Source organism: Capra hircus, chromosome 23 (genome assembly GCF_001704415.2).
Source record: "Capra hircus breed San Clemente chromosome 23, ASM170441v1, whole genome shotgun sequence".
In the NCBI taxonomy this organism is placed as follows: domain Eukaryota; kingdom Metazoa; phylum Chordata; class Mammalia; order Artiodactyla; family Bovidae; genus Capra; species Capra hircus.
In genome coordinates, this window is record NC_030830.1 from 26,471,519 (window position 1) to 26,482,367 (window position 10,849).

The window sequence follows — 10,849 nt, forward strand, 5'->3', positions numbered from 1 at the left end:
AAGTGAAAGTGGAGATAAGTATGTTTTCCATTTGCTTATGATTTTCCAAGACAGTGAGGTATGACATTATTCTGCCTAGGAATCTTATTCTTTAAGGATTGCGAGTTTGGAATCTCTTACCTTGTGACTGTATCAGTTCATTTTAGTTGCTCAGTTGTGTCCAACTCTTTGCAACCCCCTGGACTGCACACCAGGCTTCCCTGTCCATCACCAACCCCCAGAGCCTACTCAAACTCATGTCCAAAGTATCTTTCAAATCCAAACCAAGACACTTGCTTGTGATGTATACCGTGAACCTGTGGAGACTGTGGTGCTGAATATCTGGAATCAGTTCTGCTAGGTAGTTGTAAAGTGCATGGCATTTCATCCATAGATGACCTGTGACCTAGACATCAGCAAACCACCCAGAAACTCGAGGAAAACATTTGTTCTCTCTATAGATTTTAAATGTTGAAACGGCAAAGAGCCCACTTTACATTGGCTGGGTGGGTGTTTATTCCAGGAAATCAATGAGGTTACGTTTCCATAGGTCAACTTCATATACAGAAGAATAACTACAGTATTCATATTTTATTTTGTCTATGTGTTTTATTTTTCTTCCACTCTCCAGTTAGTATAAAATGTGCTTTGTTAGTAGAAAATCACTTATCTTCAAAGTTTTTTATTATCTTACTGTGTCTACTTGAAGCAAACTCTACAACAGACAGTAAGTCGTAAGGAGAATTAAATATCTTTTGTATAACAGACTTAGAAAAGAAGATATTTTAGGAACAAGGAATATTTTTTATATAGATAAAGCTGAACTGTAGGGGGAATAGCAGAAATGAGGCCAGTTTACACAAAGTAAGACCCTGACCTGTGTCCCAAATATCATAGAAACACCATCTGATTCCATAAAATAACCTATTATTAGTACAAAGGAGAAAAATATTTACCCCTCCCAAAGGCCAAAAAGTAGATAGAAAACAAAGTTATGTTAAAAGGATCTACAGAAGACAAAATTGCACTTAGATTTTATGTTAGTAATGGACACTCATAGGTATTTTTACAGCCTATGATTATTTGATAATTGAAAGTATTGCTGAATGTAAGATAATAGTGAGATGCATGGTTTGCAAAGAGAATGGAAGAATCAAGTTAATAAGGTGACAGTGAAGGTTAATAAATTATTATTCTGGATTTTAGATAATTGGCATCATTTGGGAGCAGGAAAAAAGAGAATGAAGCTGGAGAGATGAACTAGTGTAGTAAAACACTTTAACAAATGATCCATTTAATACCAATTATCATGCTATTTTGCCATCACTACTAGCTTTTGTTAAGTATCTTGATATCCTTTGGGAAAATGTGTCATACAAATGACAAAATGAGATTAATTATAATAAATTCAAAACAAAACACTTTGGAAACCAAGCCCCCATTTCTAAAACTTATTTTAAATAAACCTAGTGATTTGTGGTTCATAGTTAGACAAACTTTGGCAAAGCATCACATTTCTGTAAAAGCCTGCTTCTTCTTTGCTCTTTTAATATTACTTGACCAACATTTACATGTTTACTTATTTTTAACATGCAACCCTCAACCCTCCCCAAAATAGTTGATTTTAGAATGCTACTCACAGTGATCCCTTAACCATGAGTACTGATAACATAAATTTTGTTCCAATATTTTGCTCATAGCTACATACACATTTAAATGCATAGTGAAAATCCTAGCTCTTGGGTTATCCCTTCTCTCTGCAAAGACAAGAGAATTTAAAATATTTAAAATATAGGACACCATTATTGAATCTTTCCTTTTACGATCACCAAAATTAAGCTTAAATGCCCTCGTATTTTCAACTGAATTCACCTACATTTTTCAGTGAATTGGACCTCAGCTTTCCACCCTGGTAGAGAAGAACAATTGGAAAGTTTATAACACACTCTTATCAGCAGGCACAAGGCCATAGGAACTGGGCACAGGCCAACAATCTGTTTCTCCACTTCAACCAAGAGTTGAGACAGCAAATCACTATTATTTTTGTAATAACAATGGAAGTTCTAAATTGTCAGTTTATCCCTTAAACATACAACTCCTGCTTTTAAGACTTGGAGAAGCTGCTTTTCAAGAGACATCAGGAAAGGAAACTGGAAATCTCATCAGAGAAAGAGGTTTGTAAAAATTGTATTCTACCCCTACTTTTTTTTTAATTTATTTATTTTAATTGGAGTTAATTACTTTACAATACTGCAGTGGTTTTTGTCATGCATTGACATGAATCAACCATGTGTGTACATGTGTACCTACTCTTACTAAATTCTAGGTTTATGGATGGGAGTGTCTGCTGAAATGAAGGAGAAAGTTTTTATTTGAGGTGAACTGTTCTTGGAGCTTTGGACTTCATGGAAAATGAGAGTCCTTGACAACCCCTATAAGCCACTTCCCCACCCTACTCATTGTATAAATATAACTTGGAGTTGCCTCTTCATTACGGAGTGTGAACTATGTTAATTTTCAGTTTATTAGCTGAATTCAGGCTGCCCAAGGCTCTGAACGACTCCATACCCAGGAAAGTTTTGATCAGAGGTGGGAAGGACTGAAACTCTGAACAGTCTGGCATATGGTAGATATTAAATTCATATTTATGAATCATGAAGAGAATGAGAGACCCCAAAACAAAATCTTCAAAGTCCATTACATTGAGTTCCTAGAGGAGGTTCCTGTTCTGTGAAGATGTTTATTGTTTGAAGGGCCTGTAGGCAGCTTGGGTGTTGTCAGTATTGATTTGTTTGATCCGATTCCTTACTTTAAGTTAGAGTCAGGAATTCTTTAAGGACAGAAATTATTGTATACACTTCTATATGATCCCTTGGATTTATAACAATGCTTCATAAATAGTAGTATCTGAATAAAACTTGGAGGATGATTGCTATGGCTGGATGTTTGTGTCCCCCAAGAGTCATATGTTGAAATCCTACTGCCCCATGTGATGTTTTTAGAAAGTGGGGTTTGGGGAAGGTACTTGGGTTATGAGGATGACACCCATGAATGGGATTAGTGGTCTAATGGAAGAGAATCCCACAGAGCTCCCTCACCTCTTCTGCCACGTGAGTGGCATATGAACTAACTACTAATGAGATGACTATGAGTTTTTTTTTTTTTAATTCCCTTTCAGGATGATATAGGTAAATTCAGAAAGTCTCAATATTTTCTTCAAACATCCAAATTCTCTCTTTTCAAGCTACAAGAGAAAACTGTGGCCCTGAAAAGGGCCTTAACTGACCATGAAGGCACTTTGATATTAGACTTTCAGCCTCCAAATCTGTGAGGAATAAACCTCCTCTGTTTATAAGCTACCCAGCCTGTGATAATTTGTCCAAGCAGCCAAACAGATTAAGACAGTGATCACAAGAGCTAAAGCTTGAGTGCCTTCTGTTTATCCCAGGCTGATGCTGATGAGGATGCTAATGACCGGGATGACAGTGACTTGGACAAACTGCATAAATAACTGTGATAACAATTAATTATTTTACCATATATATTATAGTTAGTACATGTGTATTATAGTTAGTATATATATGTATAGTTTCTATATATAATATATATTTTACCTTATAGTTATAATTAGTATATATAGTTTTATATATATGTATATAAACAGTTAAGTTTATCAAAACTAACCCTTCATCCTGTGAGAAATGTTTAAGATGAGAATAATTTGGATAGAAATTGTATCTCATCCACCCAAGCCAGTACCATATGAACTAACTACTAATGAGATGACGATGAGTTGTTTTTTTTTTTTTAATTCCCTTTCAGGATGATATAGGTAAATTCAGAAAGTCTCAATATTTTCTTCAAACATCCAAATTCTCTCTTTTCAAGCTACATTGCTATAGTGTTTCAGTGACGTCCCAGTGGTAACAGAGCACCATTATTCTGCCTCTGTATATCTTATCTTTCTCTCTAAAAATTTTATTAAAAAACATAACTGACATAAGAGTTCTAAGAAGGAATAAAAACTAATAAAAAGAACAAAGGGATAAATTAATTAAAATGATGCATATATGTAGTGAAGGGTAATCTCCCTTTAAAAGAATTCTTCTGAATTAAGTTTATCAAAACTAGCTTCCTCACTTTAACATGAAGGTTTGGATATAACACATGTCAGTCTGGCCACTCCATTACAGGAATGGCTTTCAAATATGCAGCAGATGGTAATCAAAATTGACTGGAGGCTCTTGAAGATATATGTTATGATTAACCAGACGTGGACTGCACAACTTAGAAATGAAGGAATGTTGGGGACTCTTGAAGAGGAATTATATGATAATTTGGAGTGTTACGGTCAGGTGGCAACATAAGCCACTGCCAGAACAGCATGGAAAGTGACAAGATGTGTGGTTGGGATGATAGAAGTTGTTACCAAAGTCAAGAGTGAATGACACTTGCTGACTTCTTACGTTAACCCTCTGACATATTATCATAAGTGTAAAATACTGCAGTATCTCAGTGTGTACTTCTGACAGCTCCCAGACATTCACATGCGGAACGGGCATTTGTAGCTTCTGAGTGTGTGTGTGTGTGTGTGTATGTGTTGGTCAGGGACAGACATACACTGAACTCCACCCCCATGCCATATGGTTGCCAAAATGTCCTCATGGGGATCAGGATGTGAATTAATGACAGGTGTCAATCACTCAGTCTTACAGAGCCTAGGAACAATGATCCTTTGGTAGTTTTCTATGTAATTATTCTCCCTACACTAAATGTCCAGCAGGGTTCAGAGGAGTAAACAGGGTGGACACTGGAGAAAAGAAAATAAGGGAAACATCTTCATTAACATCAGTCATGCCTCCAAATCCTGAAATTTCAACGTGGGACTTATGAAACATAAATATATTTGATATTTTTAAGTTTATTTATTGATAATTGAGCTCAATTGCAGCTCAATCTTGCTACAGATCATGGAGAAAATTTTTGGCAATTTGCTTCCATGCTGTTTTTTGAGATGTCAAAACTGTCTCAATTCTAATCCCTGCATTAGTTGATTTATTTCTTTTTTCCAAAGTGGACTGTTATGAAAACATTGCTGGAGTCTAACATTCAGTTAGTTCAGTTCAGTTGCTCAGTCGTGTCTGAGTCTTTGTGACCCCATAGACCGCAGCACACCAGGCTTCCCTGTCCATCACCAGCTCCCGGAACTACCTCAAACTCATATCCATTGAGTCGGTGATGCCATCCAACCATCTCATCCTCTGTCGTCCCCCTCTCCTCCTGCCTTCAATCTTTCCCAGAACCAGGGTCTTTTCCAATGAGTCAGTTCTTCCCATCAGGTAGCCAAAGTATTGGAGTTTCAGCTTCAAATCAGTCCTTCCAATGAATATTCAGGACTGATTTCCTTTAGGATGGACTGATTGGATCTCCTTGCAGTCCAAGGGTCTCCCAAGAGTCTTCTCCAACACCACAGTTCAAAAGCAACAGTTCTTTGGTGCTCAACTTTTTTTATAGTCCACCTTTCTCATCCATTCCTGACTACTAGAAAAACCATAGCTTTGACTAGATGGACCTTTGTTGACAAAGTAATGTCTTTGCTTTTTAATATGCTATCTAGGTTGGTCATTACTTTTCTTCCAAGGAGCAAGTGTTTTTTTAATTTCATGGTTGCAGTCACCATCTGCAGTGATTTTGGAGCCCAAGAAAACCAGGTCTGTCACTGTTTCCATTGTTTCTCCATCTATCTACCATGGAGTGATGGGACCAGATGACATGAACTTAGTTTTTTGAATGTTGAGTTTTAAGCCAGCTCTTTCACTCTCCTCTTTCACTTTAATCAAGAGATGCTTTACTTCCTCTTCACTTTCTGCCATAAGGGTTGTGTCATCTGCATATCTGAGGTCATCGATATTTCTCCCAACAATCTTGATTCCAGCTTGTGCTTCATCCAGAACAGGATTTCGCGTAATGTACTCTGCATATAATTTAAATAAGCAGTGACAATATACAGCCTTGACATACTCCTTTCCCAATTAGGAACAAGTCTGTTGTTCCATGTCTGGTTCTATATGTTGCTTCTTGAACTGCATAAACAGATTCCTCAGCAGGCAGGTCAGGTGGTTTGGTATTCCCATCTCTTGAAGAATTTTTCGCAGTTTGTTGTGATCCACACAGTCAAAGGATTTGGTGTAGTCAATAAAGCAGAAGCAAATGTTTCTCTGTAACTCTCTTGCTTTTTTGATGATCCAACAGATGTTGGCAATTTGATCTCCGGTTCCTCTGCCTTTTCTAAATTTAGCTTGAACATCTGGAAGTTCACGGTTCACGTGCTGTTGAAGCCTGGCTTGGAGAATTTTGAGCATTACTTTGCTAGTGTGTGAGATGAGTGCAGTTGTGTGCTAGTTTGAACATTCTTTGGCATTGCCCTTCTTTGGGATTGGAATGAAAGCTGACCTTTTCCAGTCCTGTGGTCACTGTTGAGTTTTCCAGATTTCCTGTCATATTGAGTGCAGCACTTTCATAGCATCATCTTTTAGCATTTGAAATTGCTCAACTGGAATTCCATTACCTCCACTAGCTTTGTTCATAGTGATGCTTCCTAAGGCCCACTTGACTTCACATTGTAGGATGTATGGCACTCGGTGGGTGATCACACCTCGTGGTTATCTGGGTCATGAAGATCTTTTTTGTAAGGTTCTCCTGTGTATTTTTGCCACCTCTTCTTAATATCTTCTGCTTCTGTTAGGTCCATACCATTTCTGTCCTTTATTGTGCCTATCTTTGCATGCAATGTTCCCTTGTTATCTCTAATTTTCTTGAAGATATCTCTAGTCTTCCCCATTCTATTGTTTTCCTGTATTTCTTTGCACTGATCACTGAGGAAGACTTTCTTATCTTTCCTTGCTATTCATTGGATCTCTGCATTCAAATGGGTATCTTTCCTTTTCTTCTTTGCCTTTAGCTTCTCTTCTTTTCTCAGCTATTTGTTGCTTAGGGTCTAACCTTGAGCTTCATGAATACACATAGGACAAAAAATCACTGACACATCCAGGTGTACTGAGTGTCATGCACTGTTCTGAATGCTTTGCAGTTCTTAACTCATTTAATTCTCACACTGAGATTCCCTGGTGACTCAGTTGGTAAAGAATCCGACTGTAGCACCTGCAGTGCAGGAGACCTGGGTTTGATCCCTGGGTGGGGAAGATCCCCTGGAGGAGGGCATAGCAACCCACTCCCAGTATGCTTGCCTAGAGAATCCTCATGGACAGAGGACCCTTGCAGGCTGCAATCCATGGGGTCACAAAGAGTCTGACACAACTGAGCAACTAAGCATATCACAGCACAATCCTCACACCAGTCCTATGAAAGAAGTATTGATGTTTTTATCCCCATTTCACAGATTCTGAAACTGGAGGCAGAAAGAAGCTTTTAAGTTGCAGCGCTAGATTTAACCAAGTCAAAATGTCTCCTACACTGAAGGATTTTAACTACTATGCTTCCCTTCAACTCCCCTATCAGTTTGCACTTGCCCCAAGAGGAACACCAGCCACAAAGTCCCTGAAATCAATGTTCTTTACTGTTGTGGTTGGATTTATAGAACTTATAGTGGGTAACAAAGCTTTTTGCAGGATTGTGTTTAAGAATAAGGGGAAAGAGGACACAGTGCTATAAAGACACATCCTGAACAAGGCTGGTCCCAAGTCATTCTCAACTACTGAGGAAATTTTTTCAGCTCAAAAGTATACGTTTAATTGAGCAAATTATTTCTTCTGTTAAATGTTTTTCATCTAAAAGGACCTGATTAGACCATTTCTATGACCATCTATAACTCTTGTATTCAAATGAACATAGCATTTTAAAGTGGAATTAATTATAATATTATTAATCTTTACCTAAGCCTTGGCTACCATGTGATTTCCTCAGAGATGGTATCCGGAATACTTTATATAAAGCAGGTACCATTCCCTTCCTTTCCTTTTCTACAGCAAAACCTCATTGTTTTCATCATACCAGTCTTCACTGATAGTAGATATGTGTTTATTTCTTTGGTTTATTATCTGTTTCACCCACTGGACTGTATATCTTTGAGGATAGAGACTTGGAATACTTATATATACCATTTTAGACTTCACATCTGTCACAAAATATTGTATATGCTGGACATGAACAAATTATTTCCCTCATTTTTCAGTATGGCCATGGAAGGAATTGTGCCACTCTACTGTAGTTTTTTAGATGATAAAATTCAGTTTATTATTAGGGAATACTACTTTACTTATTAAGAATTTTTATAGGCAATAGCTTCATAAGAGCCATAGTAATAGCTAAGCTAGTCTTTAGCCTTCAAATTATCTGCTATTATAAATCTTAAAAGAAATTGTAAGTAAGTTCGTTTTTTTGCTTTGTCTTTTTGACTCTAAGATACTGTTTCAAAAATCTATTACTTTACCCTTGCCTGTGTGGTAGATTGCAAAGAAATGGCTTTCACAGTTCTTTACAACTCTTCCCCAAAGAGGCAGAATCTGCTTCCTCACTCCTTGTATATAGAGAGGCCTTCTGATTGTATTCTTTCCTGGTGAATCCCATGGATGGAGGAGCCTGGTGGGCTACAGTCCATGGGGTCGCAAAGAGTCAGACACAACTGAGCGACTTCACTTCACTTCACTTCTTCTGATTGTTTTAACTAACAGAAACAGGCAATAGTGAGATTGTGCCATTTCTACACTCAGACTTAAGTTTTGCAGTTTCCTTTCTTGTTGCTCTTGGAAAAAATGCCACGATGTGAATAAGTTCATGTTAACTGATCCAAATGATGGCCAGACATCTAATAGGCATGTGAGTGTGGCCCAGGACTCACCATCTACAGACAGGTATATGAACTAACCTAGTCAAGATCGGGAACTTTTGACTAGACCAGAAGAACCGCCCACTAGAATTTTGAGCTAAATGAGTAATGGGGTGGTATTTTAAATGACTATTTTGAGATGTTTGGAGGCTAATAAATAAACTCAAATCCAACAACATTCTGAAAGCTCACACTGATATTTTGGGCATCATTTATCTCCATTGAAATAGGGCAAGAACTCTACACTATTTTTAATTCTTGGAACTATGTTCTGTAGATTTTCTTTCCTTTATCTTTATCAGATTTGATGTGAGGTCAGCGGACTTTCTCTAGAAGTCAGATCTTTCCCACACTTCTAAAATACATTTTAAATGTGTAACAGAATCCAACTTGTGGTAATTATATATTTTATTTAAAAAAATATTTTAAAAGTTTGAAAAAATCCCTCGTTTCAATTTACATAGATAATTTTTGTGGCATCCATTTTGTATCATTATAGCTGTTTTAGTTTTTCACTTGTATTTGCTAAATTTGTTTAGATTTAGTATGCTTGAAACCCACTCCAGTGTTCTTACCTGGAGAATCCCAGGGACGGAGGAGCCTGGTGGGCTGCCGTCTATGGGGTCGCATAGAGTTGGACACGACTGAAAAGACTTTGCAGCAGCAGCGGCAGCAGTATGCTTGAAGTCACATGAAATGACACCTAAGTAAAAGACTGACCTTGATTGGTGTCAGATTCTCTAAACTCAGATATCAGCAAGCTATTTCCTCTTATATCATTCACTTCAACCTCCCATGAATAAAAGTGCACCATAAACTTTTGTTTACCCTTTGGACAGAGACCCTTCCTAAGTGAAATACTTTACAAAGTACTAAGTCTAAGACCCTAGTAGATAAAAGAAAAAGATGAGAAGAACTAAAAAAAAAAAAAAAGTGAGAAGAACTTGAAAAACAATAACCAAAATAAATAAATTAGGGGATGAATTGAGAGAGTGGCACTGATGTATATAGACTGCTGCTGCTGCTAAGCTGCCTCAGTCGTGTCCGACTCTGTGTGACCCCATAGACGGCAGCCCACCAGGCTCCCCCATCCCTGGGATTCTCCAGGCAAGAACACTGGAGTGGGTTGGCATTCCCTTCTCCAATGCATGAAAGTGAAAAGTGAGAGGGAAGTCGCTCAGTCGTGTCCGACTCTTAGCGACCCCATGAACTGCAGCCTACCAGGCTCCTCCGTCCATGGGATTTTCCAGGCAAGAGTACTGGAGTGGGGTGCCATTGCCTTCTCCAATATACAGACTACCATGTGACAAATAGATAGCTAATGGGAACCTGCTGTATATCATAGGAAGGTCAGCTCAGTGCTTTGATGACCTAGAGGGGTGGGATGGGGCAGGGATGGGAGAAGGAGACTCAAGAGGGAAAGGATGTATGTATACATACAGCTTATCCACTTTGTTGTAGAGCAGAAACTATCACAACATTGTAAAGCAATTATGTTCCAATTAAAAACGTTAATTTTTTACAAACCCATAGAATATATAACAAAAAAATTGAATGAATAAATGAATGGTTCTGCAAGAATAAGTAAGACTAACTCTGAAGCCTTTCTCCTCTAGTCCATGGTACTTCTCCGGAAGTGGTTATTTTGTCCACATTATAGCCTGAGTTGGGCACTCAGGTGCACCCATAATGTCACCTGCATTACATAATATTTTAAATGCAGGTCTCAGCAGGCTCACAGCTTTTCACATTCTCTGACAGATACTCACGTTGACACTAGACTGCATGATAAACCCCAAGAAACTGACAGGAATTCTATTAATACCTGGATACAGAATTCATAAGGGAACACAGTAGGTCAAGAAGAGATTCCTAAAGTAAGAAACTTTGCCCAAGAATAGACTCAGTCAGTTTGATTTGGTCAAATCAGAGGGAAGAGTTTGAAAGAAGCAGCAAAAAGGTTGAATAAGAAAGACTAGCACAGGCATTTTTGAGAATTTGGCTGAAGAAGGAATAAACTTAAAG